General features: G+C 44.0%; 1 protein-coding gene across 2 annotated transcripts in view; it reads left to right on the plus strand.

The window, feature by feature from the left end:
* Positions 1-26,292, plus strand: part of EXTL3 (exostosin like glycosyltransferase 3) — a 142,986-nt gene that overhangs the window by 1,017 nt on the left and 115,677 nt on the right. Inside the window, exon 1 of one of the 2 annotated variants that reach the window (XM_067039989.1) lies at positions 12,910-13,002. The exons of the other annotated variant lie outside the window; for it this stretch is intronic. The gene's annotated coding sequence lies outside the window, so the exon portion shown is untranslated. Of the gene's footprint in view, positions 1-12,909; positions 13,003-26,292 lie in introns of those variants that run through there. 2 annotated transcript variants of the gene reach the window in all.

Raw genomic sequence — 26,292 nt, forward strand, 5'->3', positions numbered from 1 at the left:
GGCCATAGACACTCATGTCCCTGCTGTAAACCCAGGGGTGGGATTACTGAGTCAGAAGGATACCATATCCTTTAGCAAAGCATCTAGCTTTAACAGGTACCGAACGTTGGTCACTTTAATCAAAGTGCTTGAAAAGAGAAGAATCCTCCATGGAGATTTGTATCTGTGGTGTTCAGAAGACCCAGTAAGTTGCTAGAGAGTGAGAAGTAGAGAAGGATGTAAGGGGTAAACTGACAGGAGATTGTAAAAGAAAAGAAGCAGAGAAGGGAAGAAAAGAGAGGGAGGAGACAGGGCTCCAGCAGGAGGAGTGAACTTGGCCATGGGATGTCGAGGGCAAGACGAGTGAGGGTGGCAGAGAGAACACTAGCTGTTTGGGGGTGGATCTTCAGCATTGAATATTCTTTTGCTGATCACAAAAGAGAAACAAATGGAGAGGACAAAGCTTTTAAAACAGGTTAAAATCGTTCAGAATGATGTCATTTGCCTGTAATGATGAGTGAATTCATTTTCCTGAAGACAAAGTCAAAAATAAATACCCCTGGAGTCCCATTGTGTGGCTGTCTGCTGGGTGTGATGGGGGCCTCGGTCACGTAGATCAAATTTGACATCCGTGACAGTCACAGACCATGAATTGCCCGTGTCTTATTTACTGAAAAATATGTGTTCATGAAAACAGTTTAACTTCATTATTTTAGAGATTGCATGGTAGAACAACGTTAGAAGCACATACGCAAGTAAAATCAGACGTTTTCTTCATTAACCTAAAATTTTCATCTATTAAGTCTGTTAACTTACTCATGTCTTAGCAGTTAACTCTTCATTCGTCAGGATGCCTCGGCATCACATGTCGCATATATTGGGGGGGCCTGTTTGGGGAGGTCTCTTCCTCTTTTCTGGGTCACTGCAGCAAAGCACAGCAAAGCCTGGGTTTGTGCTGGCAGGTGAGAAGGTAGCTGTGAATATATGTAAATGCTGTCAGAAGTTTAAGATCCACCCCCCGCCCCTCCCCCACCCCCACCCCCCACTCTTCTGAGCCATAAATTGGTTTAGCCATCTGGGTAGGAGTCTCGCTGCCCTCTCTTATTTCCTTTGTTCATTTAGCTCATTTATGGAACACTGCCTCTGTATAAATAACTGTGATCATTGCTAAGAGGAGATTTAAAAAATGAATGACATGATTCTTCTTTCAGGGAACTTATAATCTTCTAGGGTAACTCTAGGTGTAAAAAGTAATTATAAGATAAAATAAAATAAGTAATATAATGGATTTATGTACAAAAGGGTAATGGAACCTGGGAAAGCCTTGGCTCATCTCAACTGCAGGAGATCATGGAGTTTCTGAGCAGCTGTAGCACTGTAGCTGTGCCTTAAAGATGAGGAAATAGGATTTCAGGAGGTGTGGGATAGGAAGGAGCCGAAGGAAAGGCAAAAGGTATGAAAGTGCATGAGGTGAAAATCAGGAAATTTCACATTTGCTTTAAGAAACTGGTTCTTTTTTTTTTTTTTTTTTTTCCTCGGTACGCGGGCCTCTCACCGTTGTGGCCTCTCCCGTCGCGGAGCACAGGATCCGGACGCGCAGGCTCAGCGGCCACGGCTCACGGGCCCAGCCGCTCCGCAGCACGTGGGATCTTCCCGGACCGGGGCACGAACCCGCGTCCCCTGCATCGGCAGGCTGACTCTCAACCCCTGTGCCACCAGGGAAGCCCCAAGAAACTGGTTCTTCTTAACAACATCTGAGCCCTGGCTTGAGATAACCTCTCCCTTCCAAAACGCCTCCCATGAAAGAGGCTGTAGGACTTACATAGCAGAGCATTTGTAACAAAATTCATCTGTCTGAAAACAAACATTTGGGCTGGTCTCCATTACAGAAACACATAGAACTCTATTTCCAGAGGTCTCCTGGTGGAGTGGCCTTTAGATGTCCAGACAGTTGGGATCCTCTAGAAAAGGATTCTGGGTTTTGTGCTGAACTTACCCGCTCTCTTCTCATTTCCATTATAACCTGGTGAGCTTCTGAACATCACCAGATTTCTGTAAGGCGATTTGGGGATTCATTTAAAATGAACACTCCCCAAGATAAGGCTCTTTAGTTCACTTTTGGTGGTTTGCAGTTGTTTCCTTTTTCTGTTCAAACAATAAGTATTTGTTGCGTGCCTTCCCTGTGCCAGAACAGGAAACAGCATGGATTGAGAGATTCCTGCTGTCTCACAGAGTGAGACAGACAGTAACTAAAGAAATAAACAAGAGAACTCTCAGCAAGTGATATGAGCTACGCAGAGAAATAAAATAGGGTGCCAGAATAGTGAGTGAATGGGTGGCTTCTGGCACAGATCGTCTGAGATGGTGACATCATGCTGAGCTCTAGAGGGGACCACCAGGCAAAGGTATGAGGGAAACACATTCCAGGCAGAGGCACGGCTGGTGCAAAGGCCTTAGCACAGGACCAAGCTTGGCACGTTTGAGGAACAGAGACAAGGCCAATTTGTCCTGAGCCCAGTGACTGAACAGAGAGAGCAGGCATGAGATGAGTTAGAAAGGCAGTAGGGGGTGGGGGTAGGTCATTGAGGATTTTGTGACTCAGAAGAAGGAATTTGGAATTTTTTTCCAAGTGCAGTGGGAAATCATTGGAAAGCTTTAAGCTTTGGGATAATTTGATCTGGTCTATAATTCACTCCGGTGGGTTTTTGAAGAGGGGGCAAGTCTGGAATCAGGGAGATCGGTTGGGTGGATACTGCAATGCTAAAATAAAAACTCATGGTGGCCTGGACTTGATGGTGGTGGAGGCACAGCAGAAGAAGAAATGGAGAGGGGAGAATGGATTCGGGTGCATTGTGAACGAAGGTTCTACGGCGCTGAGGAAGATGAAAGAAAGAGACCCAGGAAAATCCCTAGATTTTTGGCTTAAGCAACTGAGAGGATTGTGTTGCCTTTTTCTGAGGCAGGGATGGTTGACAGAGGAGCTGGTTTGAATGTGGGAAGGTAGAATCAAGAGTTTTCTGAGCAAGCTCATTCTAATGCCTGTGAAACCATTCAAGTGTTCGTCTAGAGTTCTGGGCAGGGGTCAGGGCTGAAAATGTAGATCTGTGGAGCCACGAGGCCATAGGAAGAATCCCCTAGTGCTCTTTGTTAAACTGCTATTGCGTTTGTCTTCCTGGGCCAACATTCTCTTCTCTTTCCACATCCGTAGAACCTCACTCTCCCAAGACCATGCAGCCTCCTTTTCTTGGCCAACTGGCTCTTTCTCTTTGTATGTATGAGGACCTGGGCTGACCAAAGTCCCTACTGACCCCGATCATTTTTCCATTTAGAATAGAACCACCTTTCCATCCATTCCCATCATCTTCTACCATCCCCAGTCATACACACACACACAGACACACACACACACTTCTAGTTCTTGCAGCAAATACAGATGTAAATACAGATTAAGAAAAGCTCATTGAATTGAGCAGTTGGGAAGGCTTCCAAAATATCAGATAATATCAATTTTTAATGACCTTTGCCCTATTTCTCAGATGGAAAAATTGAACTGCAGGTGGATCTAGGTTTTCATGGATAGCTTATCAAGGGCAGAGGCAGAAACTAAGCCCCATTCAGTATCTCACTCGCTGGAGAGCAGAGCTACAGAGCCACTGGAACACACCCAGGGATCCCTTTCATCCCCATCTCGACCTGGTACCTGCAAATACTCTACCTGTTGCTGTCATTTGGACCAGAGGAAAGAGGAATGAACTGTGATTCCAGAGCCCAGGCATTGAGTTCTGGCTCTGACCCTGGGAACCAAAAGAAAGGAAAATAATTATTGAGGACTTTTATGGGGCAAAATCTATGCCAGTGCTCTGCAGGTTTCTATCTTAATTTTCACACGAATCCTGTGAAATGATTCCTGTTATGCCCATTTTACAGTTGAAGAAACAGGGGCTCAGATGGGCTCAGATGCAACGACTTCGCATTTGGGAATCACGCCCAGATTCTTGTTTGTTTCTCCTTGTCACGTGTCCAAGGGCCAGACTTTTAACCTCTCTTGACTGGGGTTTCTTCATTTATTAAATGGGACATTAAAGTTTTAATTTATATGGTCTCATCCAGCTGTAATATTCTGGATTTTAAATGCATTTCAATGTTTACTTTTTCAGTTTTCTCAGCAAGAGTTTTGAATCATACCATAACTGAAATGCTTTAGCCAGAGTATGATTTCCACCCTTTCATTGCAAGAGAGGGTAATTGACCTCGCCTTTGGAGTGGATTTGTTACCCTGACACCCAGGAGTGAAAGGCCACTTAGACACAGAAACGATACTGACATAGCTTCTTTGTTGCCCTTGTTTACAGCTCTTGGTTTCTTCTTTTCTTTCTTTATGTCTGGAAAATACTTCTCATTTTCTAAATCCTTGTGCTTTGAAGACCAAGATTGCCAGAGAAATGTCAAAAGAGACACAGGGTTAAATACAGAATTGATTCTGTTCACTGCTAGCTGCAGAAGCCCCAGACACAATGTCACCCCAGACCTCGTCATCATTGTGAGAGCAGAGGCTTGGCATTCTGGGATCATCACTTCCTTTGCCAACAGCAAAGGGCAAAGGGCTCTTCCTTAATTGATGTTTGACTGTCTAGGTCCAGAAGAGCATTCTGATGGGAGAGAGGAAAGGCATCACCAGTCTGGCAGCATGATGTTTTTGTCAAAACCTATCTTCATTGCAAAACTTATCTTGGCATTTTAATCTCATCCCTTTTGATGGTTGTCCATTTATAACATGTTTTAAAATTCTAGCAAGGCGAGTGTGCTGTCTCTTAGTGCTCTTGATGATAATTTATTCATTAAAAATTGTTATTATCTTATTAATTTTGTATAAAAGCCATTATCATGAATGGGTGTTGAATTTTGTCAAGTATTTTTGCTGTATCTATTGATATGATCATATGATTTTTCTTTTCTAGCCTGATATGCTGGGTTCCATTAATTGATTTTTTTTAAAGATTTAATTAATTGTATTTATTTTTGGCTGCGTTGGGTCTTCGTTGCTGTACGTGGGCTTTCTCTAGTTGTGGCGAGCGGGGGCTACTCTTCATTGCAGTGCGCAGGCTTCTCCTTGTGGTGGCTTCTCTTGTTGTGGAGCATGGGCTCTAAGCGTGCAGGCTTCAGTAGTTGTGCCTTGTGAGCTCTAGAGCACAGGTTCAGTAGTTGTGGCACATGGGCTTAATTGCTCTGTGGTGTGTGGGATCATCCCGGACCAGGGATTGAACCCGTGTCCCCTGCATTGGCAGGCGGATTCTTATCCACCGTGCCACCAGGGAAGTCCCTTATTAATTGATTTTTAAATGTTGAACTCGCCTTGCATACCCAGGATAAATTCCACCTGGTCACGGTATAAAATTCTTTTTATATAATGTTGGATTCAATTTGCTTATAATTTGTTAAGGGTCTTTGTACCTAAGTTCATGAGAGATATTAGTTTGTAGTTTTCTTTTCTCATAATGTCTTTGTCTGGTTTTGGTATTAAGATAATGCTGTCGTCATGGAATGAGTTAAGAGATGTTCCCTGTGCCTCTATTTTCTGGAAGAGATGGTAGGGAATCGATATAATTTCTTCCTTAAATGTTTGTTAAAAGTCATCGGTGAGGGACTTCCCTGGTGGCGCAGTGGTTGAGAGTCCGCCTGCCGATGCAGCGGACACGGGTTCGTGTCCCGGTCCGGGAGGATCCCACATGCCGCGGAGCGGCCGGGCCTCTGAGCCATGGCCGCTGAGCCTGCGCGTCCGGAGCCTGTGCTCCGCAGCGGGAGAGGCCACAGCAGTGAGAGGCCCACGTACCGCAAAAAAAAAAAAAAAAAAAAAAAGTCATCGGTGAAACCATCTGGACCTGGTGCTTTCAATTTTAGAAGTTTATTAATTATCAATCCACTCTCTTTAATAGAGAAAAGCCTATTCAGATTATATTTTTCTCTTTGTGTGAGTTTTAGTAGAAGAGAGTTTGGAAAAATCCCTGTATCTTCAAGGAATTGACCCATTTCATCTAAGTTATCAAATTTGTAGGCATAGATTTGTTCATAATATTACTTTATTATCCTTTTAATGTTCATGGGATCTGTTATGAAAGCCTCTCTTTCATTTCTGATATTAGCCATATGTATTTTCTCTCTTTTCCTCTTGATTAGCTTGGCCAGAGGTTTATCCATTTTATTGATCTTTTCAAAGAATCAGCTTTTGGTTTTGCTGATTTTCTCTATTGATTTCCTGTTTTCGATTTCATTAGTTTCTATTCTAATGTCTGTTATTTTTTTTTTCTTCTGCTTACTTTAGATTTAATTTGATCTTCTTTATGAGTTTCCTATAATATAAGCTTAGATGACTGGTTTTAGATATTTCTTCTTTTGTAATAAATGTATTCAATGCTATAAATTTCTCTTTAGGCACTACTTTCACTGTATCTGACAAATTTTGATAGTTGTACTTTCATTTAGTTCACATTTTTAAAAACTTCTCTTGAGACTTCTTTGACCATCTGTTATTTTGAAGTGTGTTGTTTAAACTCCAAATATTTTAGAATTTTTCGATGATCTTTTTGTTATTGATTTCTAGTTTAATTCCACTGTGGTTTGAGGGCATACTTCGTATGTAGTTTTTTTTTTAATTTGTTGCGGTGTGACATGGAAGCAACCTAAGTGTCCATCCGCAGATGGATGGATAAAGAAGATGTGGTATATATATATATATATATATATATATATATATATATATATATACACATACATACATACACACAATGGAATATGACTCGGCCATAAACAAGAATAAAATAATGCCATTTGCAACAACATGGATGGACCTAGAGATTATCATATTAAGTGAAGTAAGTCAGAGAAAGACAAATATAATACGATACTGCTTATATATGGACTCTAAAAAGTGATACAAATGAACTTATTTACAAAACAGAAATAGACTCACAGACATAGAAAACAAAGTTATGGTACCAAAGGGGAAAAGAGGAGGAGGGATAAATTAGGAGTTTGGAATGAACATATACAAACTACTGTATATAAAATAGATAATCAACAAGGACCTACTGTATAGCACAGGGAACTATACTCAATATCTTGTAATAACCTGTAATGGAAAAAGAATCTAAAAGAGAATATATATATGTATATATGTATATATATGTGCATATGTATAGAACCGAATCACTTTGTTGTGTACCTGAAACTAACGCAACATTGTAAATCAACTATATTTCAATTTTTAAAAAAGGAAAAACATTTGTTAAGGTGTGTTTATGGCCCAGAATGTGGTCTGTCTTGGTGAATGTTCCATGTGCACTTGAGAAGAATGGGTATTCTGTTGTTGTTAAGTGAATTGACAGTAGATGTCAATTATATCCAGTTGATTGGTGGTGTTGAGTTCAACTATATCCTTACTGATTTTCTGCCTGCTGGATCTGTCCATTTCTGATAGAGGGCTGTTGAAGCGTCCAACTATAATAGTGGATTCATCTATTTCTCCTTGTAGTTCTATCAGTTTTTGCCTCATGTATTTTGATGCTCTGTTGTTAGGTGCATACATGTTAGGTATTATTATTATGTCTTCTTGAAGAATTGACCCCTTTATCACTAGCTAATGCCCTTCTTTATCCCTGGTAATTTTCCTTGCTCTGAAGCCCACTTTGTCTGAAAGTAATATAGCTACTCTAGTGCTCTTTTGATTAGTGTTAGTGTGGTATACCTTCATTTCTTGGATTAAAATAAATTATGTCCAGTCTATCACTGATGAAATTATTACTTGGAAAAATGTGACTACTCTTGCAAAAGGCAGTATATTAGGCTATTTTCAGTCATTCATACCTTAGTATGAATTAGTATATAAGATCCTTTCAATAAACATGTCAAGATAATTTTATGTGGAAGGAAATGGGGAATCTGTAAGAGATGAAGAGTCAGTAATGGAGACAGCGAGATGGAAGCCCCAGAGAGAGAGAGACAGTCAAATGTAAAAGGCAAATCTTGTGCTCCTTAAGATTTTTGCACAAGGCTGACATCGCTTGAATGCTTAGGAGCTTTCCTTTCTAAGTGAATTCATTAGCAGCTGCGTACTGAGTGTGGACTTGGCTATGGAGCAGGGGCTAGGAACACACGAAGGCTCCCAGAAGCACCCTGGCGCCCACAATACCTAGTGGCTCTGCATAGTCTGTCTTGGAACTTGCTGTGGTTTCTGTCTCCAGGCTTAGGAAATGGAAGGCAAACAAAATTGATTTACAGGGCTTATTCCCCAAGGTTCTTTTTGCTTCCTTCTTTAGCCGCATCCTCTTTTATCATCTCAAGCCCTCTTTACTCAGACGACAGTGTTCCCGGTTACGCTCAACTCCGGGAAGGAGGATGTCCTTTCCAAGCCCACTTCCTGTCAGTGTCTCAGTCTTGAGAGGGTCTGTCCAGGTAGGACCGGCCTTTCAGCCAAGCTGAGTGTGTGGTGTGTGGATGGTGTGATTTGGGGAGTGTCTGTGGGGTTGTCACATCCGAAACATGTCCTTCCCACTCATGCCTAAAATTCTACCCTTAATGATTCATACTAGTTATCAACACCCGGTGCCTGGAAGGGAAAGACACAAAAAGAAGATGCTGGCTGTTTACTTCCTCATTTTGCCTGGCAGTGGCCCATGATTAGGTTCATAAAGTGACTTAAAAAAAAAAAATTTTCGGGGCTTCCCTGGTGGCGCAGTGGTTGAGAGTCCGCCTGCCGATGCAGGGGACACGGGTTCGCGCCCCGGTCTGGGAGGATCCCACGTGCCGCGGAGCGGCTGGATCCGTGGCCGCTGAGCCTGCGCGTCTGGAGCCTGTGCTCCGCAACGGGAGAGGCCGCAGCAGTGAGAGGCCCGCGTACCGCAAAAACAAAAACAACAAAAAAAATTTTCTTGGAGTCTAGTTGATTTACAATGTTGTGTTAGTTTCTGCTGTACAGCAAAGTGAATCAGCTATACATACACACATATCCACTCTTTTTTTTAGATTCTTCCCCATATAGGTCATTAGAGAGCACTGAGCAGAGTTCCCTGTGCTATACAGTAGGTCCTTATTAATTATCTATTTTATTTTATTTTTTAAACATCTTTATTGGAGTATAATTGCTTTACAATGTTGTTAGTTTCTGATATATAACAAAGTGAATCAGTTATACATATACACATGTTCCCATATCTCTTCCCTCTTGCGTCACCCTCTCTCCCACCCTCCCTATCCCACCCCTCTAGGTGGTCACATAGCACTGAGCTGATCTCCCTGTGCAATGCAGCTGCTTCCCACTAGCTAGCTATTTTACATTTGGTAGTGTATATATGTCAGTGCCACTCTCTCACTTCATCCCAGCTTACCCTTCCCTCTCCCTGTGTCCTCAAGTCCATTTTCTATGTCTGTCTTTATTCCTGTCCTGCCCCTAGGTTCATCAGAACCATTTGTTTTTTTCTTTTTTAGATTCCATATATGTGTGTTAGCATACGGTATTTGTTTTTCTCTTTCTGACTTACTTCACTCTAAATGCACTTCCTCCTGCTGTGTTTGGACTCCTCACCCGATCCCATCCCCACTGCCCTGGAGGCTGTGTGTGGTCCTGGCCTCTCCACCGCCCACCCGTGGCTCCCTGCTAGCAGGGCTGCCCAGCTGGAGGCTCTGCTCCACACCCACAAGAGCTGCCCTTCTCTCTACTCCTCACTGGGGTCCTCCCAGAAATGGCTCCCTGGCCACCTCCTGGCTTTGAGACTCTGAAGCCAATTACCAGGGCTTGGTGGCATACTGGCATTCCAACTCTGTGTTCAGTGACCTTATGTTGGTAGCTTGAAATCAGCCACGGTGGAAGTATTTATGATGCTGAAAACATGGCCTGTCTGGGCCAGAGCCAAATCGAATCTCAGACACAGAGTTTTTGGTGAAGTAGAAAAGAATAACTTTTTTGCTTTGCCAGGCGGGGCGGGGGAGGGGGGGACGGACGACACGGACACAGCAGGCTTGTGCCCTGAAAAACTGTGGATTCCAACCGGGAGGATTTGGTGAGGAGTTTTATAGCTATAGTTCAAGGGCAGGTTTGCTGATAAGGATCAGGGTGTGTGAAGGGCCTGCATTCCTTTAATCTGGCCTCAGATGGTGTCCTGATGAGCTTTTTGTTGTCAAGCTTTTGTTTTTGTGACCTTCTCTCTGGAATGAAGAATGCTTCAAGTAGTTAACATCTTCCATTTGTTGGGGGTTTTAGGTCTGCAGAAGAGCTCAAAGATATTGTTATGTGTATCCCTTGAGGCGAACCAGTACCCTGACCCAGGGCTGCACTATTGTTTCTTTTTTACGCGCAGGCGCAGCGGCCATGGCTCACGGGCCCAGCCGCTCCGCGGCACGTGGGATCTTCCCAGACCGGGGAACGAACCCGTGTCCCTCCGCATCGGCAGGCGGACTCTCAACCACTGCGCCACCAGGGAAGCCCTGCACTATTGTTTCTTGACTGCTCCTCCCTTGTCTCTGCATCTCCTCCCTTTCCTGATTAGCAACTGTTTGAACCTGCCCTTTGGAACTCAGGGAAGGTCACAGAGGCTGAATGAAGCCTATTCCCTACGAACAAGAAACGGGGGACACAGAAAGGCTTCCACGCCCAGGAGCCTCACAGGGTTCTGCTGTTTTATTTACACCACAGAAATCTGCAAACTCCACGAATCGGAGCTTTTCTTGCTGGAGAGCCAGTTATTTTTATCAGTACATCTCTAATTGGGCTTCTGGTTCTTGCAGAAGAATTAACAAACAAACAAATGGATCTGGAAGTATTAGGCAGGGCTTCCTTCTCTCAAGAGATCTTCTGGGTACCCATCACCTCAGGGCTCAGGGATGATTTAAAGCTTCTCGTCCCACCCATGTGGTGAGGTTACTTGGGAGAGGCTGGCCCGGCTCCGGGAAGACTGGATTCCACCTTCGCAGGGCACCTTCCCCAAGCTGAGGCTCTTATTGGCTTCTTGAACTAAAGCTGAGTTCTTCACAGGAGGCTGTCTGTGTGTGCTCGCCAAAGACGGGATCCTGCTTCCTATAATTCTCCACCCGTGGGCTCTCTGCCTTGTTCTCGAGGCTCAAATGGAAGAGATGCCGCCCTTCTTCTGGGCACTTGGACACACCCTTCTCCAAGCCCTTCCTGCAGGAGGCCAGACACATCAGATCTACTATCTGTGAAGCTAGAAGCTACCTTATTCCATTAACATCTCTGGTTCCACTGGAAAGGCCTGAGATGTGTTAGAGGACAAAGAAGAATGTTGTAATCAGTTTGGTTTTACTCTAAGTTGTCAGGGTTTTGATACATTTGAGACTGTATACATTATTACTATTATTTTTGTCATTGGGTGAGTGCCCCTTTCATAAGATTACACTTTGAATCTCAAGCTCCTGCTCCCTGTTATGGGCTGAATTGTGTTCCGTCCCCCCAAATTCATAGATTGAAGTCCTAGTCCCCAGCACCTCAGAATGGGACCTCCTTGATCTCAGACTTTGAGCCTCCAGAACTGTGAGACAGTATATTTCTGTGGCTTAAACCACCCAGTCTGTGGTAGTTTGTAGCTCTAGCAAACTAATACACTCCCCAGTAAATTTACTTTTCTTTTGTGCCCCATCAGGGTTTGCAGATAAGCAAAACTCTTTAATGTCTTATCTTTGTTAAAACCTCAGAATTTTTTCTTTATCATGTAGAATGAGGGGAAACTGAAATATTGCAAAGCCACCCAAAATTAGAACTAGTACCTACAAGTTAGAAACGTTTAAAAAGTTATTTAATATAAATAAAACAACCTTAAGACATATAAAACTATTTACATTGCTCCAAAGTTTCTTTTTACATTTGTCAACACATATTTTCATTTTTTTCTCTTTTTTTTTTTTTTTTTTGTGCGGTACGTGGGCCTCACTGTTGCAGCCTCTCCCGTTGTGGAGCACAGGCTCCGGACGTACAGACTCAGCGGCCATGGCTCACGGGCCCAGCCCCTCCGCGGCATGTGGGATCTTTCCGGACCGGGGCACGAACCTGTGTTTCCTGCATCAGCAGGCGGACTCTCAACCACTGCCACCAGGGAAGCCCTGTCAACACATATTTTCACACAGAATCATTGGCCATGGGCTTTCCTGGGTTCTGTTTTTAACATTATTTGATAGAAATATTTCTACTTAGTGATGATATTCATATTCTTATTTAAACAGCGACATTTTATCTTTGTGCCTTTCATGTATTTTAGTTGTTTGTTACTCTAATTTTTCATTGTGAATATTTTTGTGCAATTTATTTTTTTACTCCACTTGAACTATTTCCTTGAGGAAGAGAAAGTCCTGGATTACACACTTTCATAGTTTCTGTTCCATATTATTTTTATTCTCTAAACAGATTGAGCCGATCTGTGGTTTCACCAGAACTAAAAACTAAATGTGCAGGTTTTCCCATAATCTTGATGTCATTTAGTTTTATGATTTTAAAATTACTTTTCCCAGCTTAAAAAGCTTTTCCGAGACTGAAAGTTGCTTGGTTTTTTTACTTATGTCACTACCCGGGAGAGGGGGCCCCAGGCACTTTGAAAACATCGTTTATTTCTAACTTTGAGATGTGAGCAATACGTAACACACACTAGCTCGCAGCGGTCCCCGAAGTGCCCGGCCCCGCCTCTCCCTCGGCGGGACCCCGCAGAAGCACCCAGCCAGCCCGGGGATGCTTTTCGGACGCGCCCGCCAGGGGTCAGCGCAGCCTCGGCGGCGGGCTCCGGCGTCCCACAATGCACCGGGAGCTCGGGTCCGGAGGTGACCGAGCTGAGGCTAAGCCGGTCGAGCCCCGAGGGTTTGCGGGCGTCCAGAGGGGCGGGGCGTCCTGGGGGCGGGGCGTCCGAGGGGCGGGGCCAGACCGCAGCTCCAAAAGCCGTCACTCGCAGCTGCGCCCCTCCTGCGGCCAGCAGCCCGGGCTCAGGTTGTGTCTTCCCCGGCCTCGGAGACCTGTCCACCTGGCGCTGTAGCAAGGTAGGGGGTGCCCTCCAGGACCATCCCTTTTGGGGAGTGTGAAGTCTTTTTTTTTTCCTAGTTGTGCCAACAGAAGTCTTAACGTTGCTAACATTTAGAGATGGAGCTACCAGTTTCGCTCGGAGGACTCTATTTCAAAAGTCTACTGTTTCCGTCCCATCCTCGCCGTCCCCCCCCCCACCCCCGACTCTGCTGGGCTTTGGGAAACCTGATTTGGGGAGTCTGTGCCGGGGTAATTTCAAGCTCTTGGTTCATCCCTCCTGTCTTGTGTAGGGATGCAAAAACTCCGGGGTGGGGTTAGAATGCGTGAGAACTTGTGTGGGTGTGGGCTGCGTGTCTTCAGAATGTGTGCCTTTGTGAAAACTCCTGAAAAATTAGATGTCCATAGAGGTCTAATTCTCGGGGTGGGTGTGGGTCCTGAGTCCCCGCTGTTTCAGATACTTAGTGAGTGACATCTGTCACGTGCCCGTCTCCGCCACCCTATAGCCATCAGGAGGTTGCTGTCCTGTGATCTAAGCCAGTGGGTGCCCTCAAGTTCTACACCCCAGAACTACTCTCCAGGACACTGCTTACCAACAGTCCCTGAGCGCCACACCCCAGAGCGCCTCAACCCAGCTGACCCTAGTTTGGGGATCCCACATTCGAGCTTTTCAAAAAAGTTAGGCAGATAGAAGGCACTGGAATATGCGGGCACCTGGGATAGCTTAAGCTTGTTGGGGTCTGCCCTCCTCAGCCTGTTTTCTGGGTCACACTGCATGGCTCCATCCATTCGGTCTCACTTCCTGTTACCCCAGTGCTCCCCTTGGTAAAAATGCCAATCTGAAATAATCCCCACCTGAAACCTGCGATTCTAAAGTGACTTCACCTTTGCCCACTTCTAAAGGCTCAGAAGAGCACTTTAGTCCTCTGATCCTTAGCTCCGATGTAAAAGAAGTTATAGTTTTAAAGGTTTATTTTTCTTTAAAACCCTCACTCAGTAAATATCAGTTGATTGCTTTTACTTGTGAAACCCAAGCAGTTTCATTTGTTAGTTAGTAATCAAGAGTATAACTAGGAAGACCATCTAAACGATATATTCTTCAGGTGAACATGATCCTAATTAACAAATTAGCTGATAGTGCAAAAGGCAGAAGATGGGAAATCAGGGAAGCTTGGTTCTAAAACATTTCTGCCTCTGAGAAGTCTGGACAACTAAATTGCCTTTATTTTTCCTTTAAAATGTAAAATCCTGTGAGCACAGGTTCCTTTTTTGCTAGACACACCTCTTGATTTGAGATAACAATCAGAAACAAGAAAATTCTTTCAAACAGTTATCATCTCACCTGTGCCCAAGGAAAGAAGGTAAGTCTAGGAGTTGTTAGGATTCTAAATCTTTGTTAAGCAGAAATTCTTAATGATCCTTAAACCCATCTCTGGGTACTTTCCCCCAGAAGTGTCCGTTCTCCATCAAATAAGAAATTATGAATTTCTCATTATGTATAATACTTTGTATTTGGAAAAATATTTGTATTTTCTACATCTAACATTAATATTCATTTAAAAGCGTTGTGTATTTGTGCATAAAATGATACAAATCTTTAAAAGATTAAAAGCAAGAAAAAAAATTTTCTTAGCTAGTATTCATCAATGATTCCCACCATAAGGTCCTCGGTTAGTGGCAATAAACCCCAAAGATAAAACCAAAATCTAGAAAGTCATTAATAATCACCAGCACGCATAAGAACTAGAGGGCACCGTTTGAAGCTTAAAAGGAGCCGTTTAAGGACATGTTAAAGATAACCTTGAACAGGGCTTCCCTGGTGGCACAGTGGTTGGGAATCTGCCTGCCAATGCAGGGGACATGGGTTCGAGCCCTGGTCCAGGAAGATCCCACATGCCACAGGGCAGCGAGGCCCATGCGCCACAACTACTGAAGCCTGTGCATCTAGAGCCGGTGCTTTGCAACGAGAGGCCACTGCAATGAGAAGCCCATGTGCCGCAGTGAAGAGTGGCCCCCGCTCACAACTAGGGAAAGCCCATGCACAGCAAGGAAGACCCAACACAGCCAAAAAAAAAAAAAGCTAACCTTGCACAGTAGATTGCAAGCATGAGTTAAGGCTTTAGCTTCAAGAGATTCATATGGAAAGACACTGACACCCATATAATGAAACTTAAATACCAATTCATGGGCTCACTAAAAATAAGCAGATCAGATGATTCCCACGTCAACTGTAAATACTGTATACGCACTTTAGGTTAATTTAAATAATTGTCCCATTGCTTTTACAACCTTCCAATGCCTTGATTACTTCAAAACTGGAACAGCTGGCACTGTTCTTGCTTCTGAAGGAGGTAAATTAAGAAACTGACCTCCAGCCACAGGCTGCAGTTCACAGGATTTAGCACAAACAAGCAACTCATGAGGAACTCAGTTCTTAGGCAGATATTTATCAAGTACCTACTAAGTGCAAGACTGGACTCATTACTTTAGTCCACTCATGAAAAATAGCTTCAGGGATGATCTCTTATCAGGGGTCGTGTCATCAGGGCCATGCACTTAGAGGTCAGGCTATTTCTCAGATGCCAAGGAAGCAGAAGTATCTCTCAGAAGAACCATGAAGACCCGAGGAGCTCAATTTAAAAACATCCCACTTATTTTAGAGGGAGAAGGGGATAGAGAAAGTACCTTGAAATATTTCCCTTTTGGCTTCCATCCTTTGTGGTGCCATTTTTTCAAAAAAAAAAACCCTCTTCATTATATAATGATACTAATTATTCTAATACTAGTCATGTAATATGAGACTTTAGAAACAGCTATCCTGATGAACTCAGAAGTTAACCTTGTGAACTGTTCCAACTTTCCAATAATAAAAGCACCACCTTGTTATTCATATATATATATATATATTTGTTCAATAAACATCCTAGCACTGTGCTAAGGCCAGAAATGCAGAGATGAATCATCCAATCCTTGACATTAAGAAGCTGATCGCCGTTGGGGAAATCAACCCACGGATGGTTGTAATGAAGCGTGTGCTCCGGGCGGCGATAGATAATTGCTCCTGGTGCCATGGGCCTCGAGTCTAGTCTGGTGGAGTCAGGAAAGGCCCGGAAATGTCGGAAATTAGTAATTCTAGGCTGACTCACTTTTAGCCAACACTGGGGGAAGAGTGCTCCAGGTGGAGGGGACGAGCATTAAGAAGATCATGGGGGTAGAGTGGCAAGATCTGAGACGTAGACTGAACACAGGAAGGCCTGGTGAGGGTGAGGGGAGCCACTGAAAACCTTATCAGGAGGGACAGGATCCTATCTGCTTTAGGGAGCTCACTCTGAAGCTGGAGTGGAGGGTAGATTTAAGAGGCCAGGAGGCAGGAAGAACTCTTAGGAGACCATAGCAGAGATTAGGAAAGAAATGAGGAGGGCTTAGCATTTGTAGAAAGCATGACCCTTTCCAGCTCTCTCATCCGTTACGTGGTTTGGTTTTCATAACCACCCTTTGCAGTTAGTAGGGTGATATTCAGAGCTTCATTTTTCTTTTCTTTTTTTTTTTTTTTTTTTTGTGGTAAGCGGGCCTCTCACCGCTGCGGCCTCTCACCGCTGCGACCTCTCCCGTTGCGGAGCACAGGCTCCGGACGCGCAGGCCCAGCAGCCATGGCTCACGGGCCCAGCAGCTCCGCGGCATGTGGGATCCTCCCAGACCGGGGCACAAACCCGCATCCCCTGCATTGGCAGGCGGACTCTCAACCACCGCGCCACCAGGGAAGCCCAGAGCTTCATTTTTCTAAGTGCTTACCTGGTGCTTTGTGTACATGATCCCTGACCTTTATAAAAACCCTGAAAATTAAGTATTATTGATCTACTTTACAGAAGCAGATCCTGAGGCAGGGTCAGGCTCAGAGCCAGGTCCTGTGTCTAAAGCAGGACTTACTCTAAACAGCAGGTGGATCCTGCTCCTCTAGAGAATGAGGCAAGACAACCCTTCTGGGCGAATCTACACCCGGGAAACATCTCTCAGGAGTCAGCATGACAATACGACTGCAGTGGCCAGCTCTTTAAGCAGTTCTGTGTCTGCATTTAAAAGTCCCATGGAGGGCTTCCCTGGTGGCGCAGTGGTTGAGAGTCCGCCTGCCGATGCAGGGGACACGGGTTCGTGCCCCGGTCCGGGAAGATCCCACGTGCCGCGGAGCGGCTGGGCCCGTGAGCCGTGGCCACTGCGCCTGCGCGTCCGGAGCCTGTGCTCCGCAACGGGAGAGGCCACAACAGTGAGAGGCCCGCGTACCGCAAAAACAAACAAACAAACAAACAAAAGTCCCATGGAACAAAACAGTGTGGAGGTTCCTCAGACTAGCAAACATCGAATTACTGCCTGAGCCCGCAGTTCCACTTCTGGGTGTACACCCAAAAGAAGTGAACGCCGGGACTCAAGATACTTGTACCCTTGTGTTCATAGCATTATTCACAATAGTCAAAAGGTGGAAACAACGCAGGTGTCCACGGATAGAAGAATGGATAAACAAAATGTGGTCTGTACAAACAATGAAGTATTATTCAGCCTTAAAAGGTAGGAAATTCTGACACACGCTACAACATGGATGAACTTTGAGGACATAATGCTCAGTGCAATAGGCCAGTCACAAAAGGGCACATGCTTTATGATTCCACTTACAGCCAAAATCACAGAGACAGAAAGTAGAATGGTGGATGCCAGGACAGGTGGAAAGGGGGATCGGAAGTTGCAGTTTAATGGGTAGAGAGGTTCAGTTTGGGAAGATGAAAAGAGTTCTGGAGGCTTCCCTGGTGGCACAGTGGTTGAGAGTCCGCCTGCCGATGCAGGGGACACGGGTTCGTGCCCCGGTCCGGGAAGATCCCACGTGCCGCGGAGCGGCTGGGCCCGTGAGCCATGGCCGCTGCGCCTGCGCGTCCGGAGCCTGTGCTCCGCAACGGGAGAGGCCACAGCAGTGAGAGGCTCGTGTACCGCCAAAAAAAAAAAAAAAAAAAGAGTTCTGGAGGTGGATGGTGGTGATGGTTGCACAGCTGTGTGAATGTACTTAATGACTCTGAACTGTACATTTTTAAAAAGGTTAATATGGTAAATTTTATGTGTATTTTGCCAAAAAACAAAGTTCCTTTGAGCAAGTGACTTATCCAGGGTCACTGAGCAAGTTCAGGCAAAAGGAGAATTCAAAGCAAAAACATGGCCTTTGCCAGACAGTCACACCTGGTAGTGACAAGGAGGCTCTCTGGGCGGACGGAGGTGCGCTCTGGCTTTCTTTCTAAGCAGAGAGAGAAACCAAGTTTTCCACTGTTATCAGCCTCACTGCAGCAAATTCATAGGATTCCAATCACTGAAGAAATATGGGTGCTTAGAACCTGGTGTTTGGTTGCTGGTTTTGTCTAGGTAATCAGGGTGGGAAACTGGTGATAATTTGGATTTTGTTCATTCATTCATTTGTTCATTCATTCATTACCAAATATTTGAGGGCCTATGTGGTACCAAATATCCTCTCCAGTTTCCAACATTTCTGTCTAGTTACAGCCATCTGCCAGCTTTATTCTAGATGCTCTGCCAGTTTCCCTTGGACATAAAGTCCTAAGTTATATAAACCTTCCTTGATTCCTGGAAAGGTCAATAGGGGGAACAGGTAGGGTTGAAGGGAGGTGATATGAGGTGAAGTGGGAGGTGCCACATGCCTACGAGAGTTGCGATTCCAATGGAGAAGCTGCTAAGCGCTACAGGAGTCCCATGAGGTGTGTCCAGGGGCTGCAGGTACAGAAGTATTGAGTCCAGCTCGTGTACCTCACCCCTGGCATAGACCAAGTGTGGGCGCTGCCTGGAGTCTTTTTTAAAAAAATTGAAGTATAGTTGATTTACAGTGTTGTGCTAATCTCTGCTGTACAGCAAAGTGACTCAGTTATACACATATATACATTCTTTTTTCATACATATTCTTTTCCATTATGGTTTATCCCAGGAGATTGGACATAGTTCCCTGTGCTATACAGTAGGACCTGTGGTTTATCCATTCTAAATGTAATAGTTTGCATCTACTAACCCCAAACTCCCAACCCATCCCTCTCCCTCCCCCCATCCCTGCTGGCAACCACAAGTCTGATCTCTATGTCTGTGAGTCTGTTTCTGTTTCATAGGTAGGTTCATTTGTGCCATATTATAGATTGCACATATAAGTGATATCATATGGCATTTGTCTTTCTCTTTCTGGCTTACTTCACTTAGTATGATCATCTCTAGGTCCATCCATGTTGCTGCATATGGCATTATTTCACTCTTTTTTATGGCTGAGTAGTATTCCATTGTATATATGTACCACATCTTCTTTATCCATTCATCTGTCTATGGACATTTAGGTTGTTTCCATGTCTTGGCGATTGTGAATAGTGCTGCTGTGAACATTGGGGTCCATGTATCTTTTTTTAAAAATTTTTTAAAATAAATTTATTTATTTATTTTTGGCTGCATTGGGTCTTTGTTACTGCTTGCGGGCTTTCTCTAGTTGTGGCGAGCGGGGGCTACTCTTTGTTGAGGTGCATGGGCTTCTCATTGTGGTGGCTTGTTGCAGAGCATGGGCTCTAGGTGTGCGGGCTTCAGTAGTGTGGCACCTGGGCTCAGCAGTTGTGGCTTGCAGGCTCTAGAGCGCAGGCTCAGTAGTTGTGGCACACGGGCTTAGTTGCTCCATGGCATGGGGGATCTTCCTGGACTAGGGATTGAACCCATGTGCCCTGCATTGGCAGGCAGACTCTCAACCACTGCGCCACCAGGGAAGCCCCATGTATCTTTTTGAATTGTAATTTTGTGTAGGTATATGCCCAGGAGTGAGATTGCTGGATCATATTGTAATTCTATGTTTAGTTTTCTGAGGAACCTCCATACTGTTTTCCATAGTGGCTGCACCAACTTGCATTCCCATCAGCAGTGTAGGGGTTCCTTTTTCTCCACATCCTCTCCAGCATTTGTTATTTGTAGGCTTTTTAATGATGGCTGTTCTGACCAGTGTGAGGTGGTACCTCATTGTAGTTTTGATTTGCATTTTCTAATAATTAGTGATGTTGAGCATCTTTTCATGTGCCTACTGGCCAGCTATATGTCTTCTTTGGAGAAATGTCTGTTAAAGTCTTCTGCCCATTTTTCGATTGGGTTGTTTGTTTTGTTGTTGTTGTTGAGTTGTATGAGCTGTTAGTATATTTTGGAAATTAAGCCCTTGTTGGTCACATTATTTGCAGATATTTTCTCCCATTCTGTAGGCTGTCTTTTTGTGTTTTCTGGGTTTTTTAAATGTTTTCCTTTGCTATGCAAAAGCTTGTAAGTTTGATTAGGTCCCATTTGTTTATTTTTGTTTTTATTTCTATTGCCTTGAGAGACTGACCTAGGAAAACATTGGTACTATTTATGTCAGAAAATATTTTGCCTATGTTCTCTTCTAAGAAGTTTATGGTGTCATGTCTTATGTTTAAGTCTTTAAGCCATTTTAGTTTATTTTTGTGTATGGTGTGAGGGTGTGTTCTAACATCATTGATTTATATGCAGCTGTCAAACTTTCCCAGCACCACTTGCTGAAGAGACTGTCTTTTTCCCATTTTATATTCTTGCCTTCTTTGTCGAAGATTAATTGACTGTAGGTGTGTGGGTTTATTTCTGGGCTCTCTATTCTGTTCCATTGATCCATGTGTCTGTTTTTGTACTAATACCACACTGTTTTGATTACTGTCACTTGTCTGAAGTCTGGGAGAGTTATGCCTCCTGCTTTGTTTTTTTTCCTCAGGATTGCTTTGGCAATTCTGGGTCTTTTATGGTTCCATATAAATTTTTGGATTACTTGTTCTAATTCTGTGAAAAATGTCATGGGTAATTTGATAGGGGTCACATTAAATCTGTAGATTGCTTTGGGTAGTATTGCCATTTTAACAATATTCTTCCAACCCAAGAGCATGGTATTTCTTTCCATTTCTTTAAATCCTCTTTAATTTCCTTTATTAATGTTTTATAGTTCTCAGCATATATGTCTTTAACCTCTTTGGTCAGATTTATTACTAGGTATTTTTTTATTGGTGTGATTTTTAAAAGGTATTGTCTTTTTACATCCCCTTTTTGATATTTCATTGTTAGTGGGAAGAAATGCAACCGATTTCTGATCTTGTATCCTGCTACTTTGCTGAATTCATTTATTAGATCTAGTAGTTTCTGTATGGAGTCTTTAGGGTTTTCTATATATAGTATGGTACTGCCTGGAGTCTTAACTCCTGCATGGAGGGTCAGGGTGATACCCACAGCAGAAACCCCGGAAGGCAGACAAAAAGGGCAATACATGGACACAAGCAGTGGTACAGAAAAAGAGAGTGATGTGGAAGACAGTGCAATCTGGAAAAAGCCCAACTTTTATGGAATGACATCCCCATCTTGTGCCTCTAAGGATAAAGCCTGGTTGGCTGTTTACAGCTACGTGCATAAATGTGAATGGAGTCTTTTAAAAAATCCACAACATTTGGACCTGTCTGCTTCTAGGAGATATGAAGTATAGGATACGAGGTAAAGCATAACTCTAAAAATAAGGCACTAGGGTAGTCTAGTAAAACAAGCACTAGATTTGAAATGACGTGAGGAGGAGGGGCACATGAGGAGAAGCAGGGTGCTTGTTGTATAAGAGACGCACAGTCTATTCTAGCTATTTTCAAAATATAAAACAAAAATGGTCATAGCAGTGAAGTGGAAGTAGGTCCTACTAGGCATCTGAGATGAGACATTTTGGCATGGGATTTGGTTTTAAGTTTCTTGGAAGCCATGCTATAAAAGGAAACAGGTTGGGTTACATCGTTTTCTCACTCTGGCAAGTTAAAGTATACAAATTCAACTCTAGAGGAGACAAAATTTTTTTCCTAGAACTAAACTCAGGGGAGGATTTACCACACGGGCCCCGTGGTAAATTGAATACAATTTTAAAGCTGTGGACAGTGTCTTCGATAACATTTTATAGGTCAGCTCTGAAGACGTCATGCAGATGAATGGGTTTTACCTCTGGTGGAAACCATCTGGAGTCAAAACTGAACGTGTAAAGTATTTTTTGTTAGAATGCTGTAGAGGGGCTTCCCTGGTGGTGCAGTGGTTCACAGTCTGCCTGCCAAGGCAGGGGACACAGGTTTGAGCCCTGGTCCGAGAAGATCCCACATGCCGTGGAGCAACTAAGCCCGTGAGCCACAACTACTGAGCCTGCACGCCTAGAGCCTGTGGTCCGCAACAAGAGAGGCCACCACAGTAAGCCCACGCACCGCAACGAAGAATAGCCCCCGCTCGCCACAACTAGAGAAAGCCCGCGCGCAGCAACGAAGACCCAACGCAGGCAAAAGTAAATAAATAAAATAAATTAATTTTTTTAAAAAAAGAATGCTGTAGTGGTGGGATTCCGGGACAGTCACTTTCAGGAAGTTACCTAAGGATGAGTCATTAGAAGAACCTGGAGAAGTGGGCTGAATTGGACACCTGAGTGGGAAACCTCTAATCCTCAGTTGAGCTCAGTCATTTGCATTGTTCTCATGGGGTAGAGGATCCCTTGGCAAGAAACCAGAGCTAAGTGGTCCAACAGACGTTTAAGCTTTGAAGCAGGAATAGAATAAGGCCTGTGCCGATCTTCACACAAGATGGCCAGCTCTGGGGACGGCAATTCCTGCTGCTGGTTAGCGACCAAATCAGTAGTTTTACTTCATATAAACTAAACAGGAGGTTGTGATGTAGTGGATGGATATGGTCTTTGAAGTCAGATAAATCTGCTTCACGTCCTAGGTCTGCTTGCTGCTTCCTAGCTTTGTGATTTCACAAATTACTTAATTTTTCTGATCTTCAATGGGATATTAATATCTACCTTGTATGAGTCATTTTACTGATCAGAGGTAAGATGTATAAACAATAATAAGCAATGGTAATAGTAGCTAGCAGTTTTTGGTCAGTTATTTTTATTATTTTTTAAAATTTATTTATTTATTTTTGGCTGTGTTGGGTCTTCGTTTCTGTGCGAGGGTTTTCTCTTGTTGTGGCGAGGGAGGGGCTCTTTATCGCGGTGCGCGGGCCTCTCACTATCGCGGCCTCTCCCGTTGCGGAGCACAGGCTCCAGACGCGCAGGCTCAGTAGTTGTGGCTCACAGGCCCAGTTGCTCCGCGGCATGTGGGATCCTCTCAGACCAGGGCTCGAACCCGTGTCCCCTGCATTAGCAGGCAGATTCTCAACCACTGCGCCACCAGGGAAGCCCGGTCAGTTATTATTAAGTTTATTATGTAAGATATCTGGCATCATGTTTATTCCAACTTAAATCTCTAATATCACTCAGGTTTTTCCAATTCATTCAAATAATGGCTGCCACTCCCCAAACTTTCAGCAGAGGTGCTGCTTGTCTGTGGTAGCTGACAATTATCATGCTTACCTCAGAGCAAGCTTTATGCTAAGTGCTCTGAAGACATTATTTATTCTTCAAATCAACTCTGTATGGTGCATACCACCTAGCACATAGTGGGTGCTCACTGAATGTTATCTATTAGTATAATTAGTATCAGTTATAATAATAAACTGATGACATAAAAGAAAAGAGGCCGTCTTTGCCCTGGGAATAAGTGCCTATAATCCACAGGGCAAATCTGGCCCATCTCCTGTTTTTATATAGTTGGTGGGTTAAGAATGGTTTTTACATACCATTTTTTTTGAAAAAAATCAAAATAAGGATATTTCATGATAAATTAAAATGACATAAAAGTCAGATTTCAACGTCCATAGATAAAGTTTTATTGGAACACAGCCATGCCCTTTGGTTTATACATGGTCTATGGCTGCTTTCATGTTGCAGCGTCAGAGTTGAGTAGTTGTGACAGAAATACATATGGTCTCCCAAGCCTAAAATATTTACCACGTGGCCCTTTACAGAAAGCACTCGCTGACCCCTGATCTAGAGCAAGACCTCCAGGGGCCACTCCAGGGGAGAAGCTCAGCTAACCTCAGTGTAAGCCAGATGGCTCAGGGGTGAATATTAAGAACTGGGTTCTAGAAGGAGCAAAAATCCCATCGGCCTCACGTTTGCACCAGGGACAAAGCAAGTGGTAAGCTGTTCCAGTGCCAACATGGATGGGTAGAGGAGAGAAAGAGGGCTTGGGTTGAGCCATCAGTGTACAAGTTCTAATCTGGAGCTAGAACTTTGTGAAGCAGCTAAGAGATCTGGGATCTGTGAGCTGTTCATTTTTATGCTTTTTAACTGTTTGCTTTTTGTTTTGTATTTGTTTGCTTTTCCCTTTGTGCTTTAGTGAAAATTTGCTTTCAACAATTCTAATCTTATCTAGGCTAAGCCAAGGGAAAAAATGATTGGTTCACACCTGAGCCAGGATAAAGTTCAAACTTCTTAACTGCTCTTAAGCCAGGCAGTGTCTGGTCTGGTCCCTGCTCACTTGCTTAGACTCATCTTCCAACCTCTCCCTACACCCTGTGCTCTACTTGTGCTATGCAACCTATAGCCCCCAGAAGTAAGCCTGTACCACGTCTCAACAGTTTTTTGGTTTTTTTAAATTTTAGTTTATTTATTTTTGGCTGCATTGGGTCTTTGTCTCTGCGCGCAAGCTTTCTCTTGTTGCGGTGAGCTGGGACTGCTCTTCACTGTGGTGCGCAGGCTTCTCATTGTGGAGTCTTCTCTTGTGGCAGAGCATGGGCTCTAGGCGTGCGGGCTCAGTAGCTGTGGCACGTGGGCTGTAGAGCACATGGGCTCAGTAGTTGTGGTGCATGGGCTCTATGGCGGCAGGCTTCAGCAGTTGTGGAGCACGGGCTCTAGAGTGCAGGCTCAGTAGTTGTGGCACATGGGCTTAGTTGCTCTGCGGCATGTGGGATCTTCCCGGACCAGGGCTCGAACCCACGTCCCCTGCATCGGCAGGCGGATTCTTAACCACTGCACCACCAGGGAAGCCCCTCATGGGATTTTATACTCTGCTGTTCCCTCTGCTTCCCACTCTTCCTCACCTTCGCTGCCCAGAGAAATCCTCATCCTTCAAGACTCTGCTGAAGTGTCGCCTCATCCAGGAGGCCCTCCTAACCCTTTCTGCTCATCCTGGAGGAGACGATCACGTTTGCCTTTCCACCCCCTCTGCCTCCGTCTCAGCTCCTGTCACTCTGTATTGGCATCGTTTACTGAGTCTGTGAATCCTTCAAGGTTAGGGATGAGGTTGTAATCTTAGCTCGTCACCTTGCTTCTGGCATGAGGTAACCTAGGTGTGTGAAGGCTGAGGAGAATCAGAGTACTCTAAAGGGCGAGGAGGAATGAACTTTCCAGCTTAAAAACCTGGAAATGGTAAGTCAGAAGTAGGGCAGATAAATGAAAACCCAGGCAAGGAAGGCCTTGGATAGGAAGGTTCCCACCTGGCTTTTTCTTGTTTGTTTCTGTTTGCTTTTTCTTTATGACGAATATTGAATAATTCAGTAGGAAATACCCTCAACTATGAAAGACAAAAAGAATAAAACGCTCTTCAGAGTGTTTACATCATACCTCTCTGAAGATAGGTATCACAAGACTACGTCGTAATTTGGAAAAGACATTGCAGGAGGGGTTGAGACAGTATGGTCCAAAAACTTTGTTGAGGATGAAACTGAATATAAGGATAGAAGTTGAAAACATGGATGACTAATGTGATCAGTAGACGAGGTCTTCAAATACAGTTTTCTCACATGAGTTCTTATCACTCTTAACTGAAACTTAAGTCTTGATACTGGAAAGGACCTTATCTAGTGGCCTCTTGGTATTTGGTATTTGTTCAACCCAAGGTTGTATCTGCTCTTAAGAGCATTGTTCTGGGGATTTCCCAGGTGGTCCAGTGGGTAAGACTCTGCACTCCCAATGTGGGGGTCCTGGGTTTGATCCCTGATTGAGGAACTAGATCCCACATGCATTCTGCAACTAAGGAGTCCTCATGCTGCAGCTAAGGATCCCACATGCCTCAACTAAACATGCCTCAGTGAAGATCCTGTGTGCTGCAACTAAGACCCAGCACAGCCAAAATAAATAAATAAATAAATGTTAAAAAACAAAAAATATTGTTTTTAAAAAAAGAGCATTGTTTTGGTAACTTTGATCTCTTAATTGGGTGGTCACTGAGATCCCAAGACCTTTATTTTACGAGCACAGTTTGAGTTTTGTTTTGTGTTTTAGACCCAGATTCCTTATCACATTCCAGCCTTCTGAATCTTATCCGCCACTCTGAATTCCGTCACATCATTTTGTGAGATCTTCCTGTGGTTTATCTCCGTCAGGTTGGCAGTTTACTATGCAGAAAAGCTGAGTG

Source organism: Kogia breviceps, chromosome 8 (assembly GCF_026419965.1).
Source record: "Kogia breviceps isolate mKogBre1 chromosome 8, mKogBre1 haplotype 1, whole genome shotgun sequence".
Taxonomy (NCBI): Eukaryota; Metazoa; Chordata; class Mammalia; order Artiodactyla; family Physeteridae; genus Kogia; species Kogia breviceps.